The 888-nt window shown below is 51.7% G+C and overlaps 1 non-coding gene across 1 annotated transcript; it reads right to left on the reverse strand.

Annotated features, from left to right (window-relative positions):
• Nucleotides 1–443: 443 nt before the first annotated feature.
• LOC147944581 (small nucleolar RNA R71) lies at nucleotides 444–550 on the reverse strand. The gene has a single exon (XR_015558705.1). It is a non-coding gene; the product is annotated as a small nucleolar RNA R71 (small nucleolar RNA).
• Nucleotides 551–888: the final 338 nt, after the last annotated feature.

Genomic DNA, 888 nt, shown 5'->3' on the forward strand with positions numbered 1-888 from the left:
GCCCACGACAAGCTCGTCAACCCGTTGAGCATCTCGCACACGTCACTATGGACCAACAGCATGAACCACATCAGGGACCGCGAAACATTGGTGCTGGGGATGCACCGAACACTCACACTCAACGTGCTGGAATCGTCCCTCCCGCCGTGCCGAACAACAACTTCGAGATCAAAAGTGGTCTGATTACCATGATCCAAGGAAACAAGTTTCACGGGTTGCCTATGGAGGATCCACTCGACCACTTGGACGAGTTCGACCGTCTTTGTGGTCTCACCAAGATCAACGGCGTGAGTGAGGATGGTTACAAGTTGCGCCTCTTCCCTTTCTCCCTGGGAGACAAGGCTCATCAATGGGAGAAAAACCTTCCCAAGGGCTCAATCACCACCTGGGATGGCTGCAAGAAGGCATTCTTGGCCAAGTTTTTCTCTAACTCCAGAACGGCACGTCTCAGGAATGAGATTTCCAGTTTCACTCAGAGGAGCTCAGAATCATTCTGTGAAGCCTGGGAGCGTTTCAAGGGTTACCACAGCCAGTGTCCACACCATGGTTTCAGCAACGAGTCACTGCTGAGCACTCTATACCGTGGTGTACTTCCAAAAATCCGCATGCTGCTTGACACTGCTTCCAACGGTAATTTCTTGAACAAAGAGGTTGAGGAAGGATGGCAATTGGTTGAGAATCTCGCCCAGTCAGACGGCAACTACAATGAGGATTATGACCGCACATTTCGCGGCGACGCTGGGTCTGAAGAGAAGTACAAGAAGGACCTCAAGAATGTAAATGAGAAGCTTGACCGTATCTTGCTGAGCCAGCAGAGGCGCGTCCACTTCGTCTCTGAGGACGACCCTTTCCAAGTTCCAGATGGGGAGGGTGAGCAGTCTGAAGCAA

Source organism: Camelina sativa, chromosome 5 (assembly GCF_030686135.1).
Source record: "Camelina sativa cultivar CO46 ecotype springtype chromosome 5, ASM3068613v1".
In the NCBI taxonomy this organism is placed as follows: domain Eukaryota; kingdom Viridiplantae; phylum Streptophyta; class Magnoliopsida; order Brassicales; family Brassicaceae; genus Camelina; species Camelina sativa.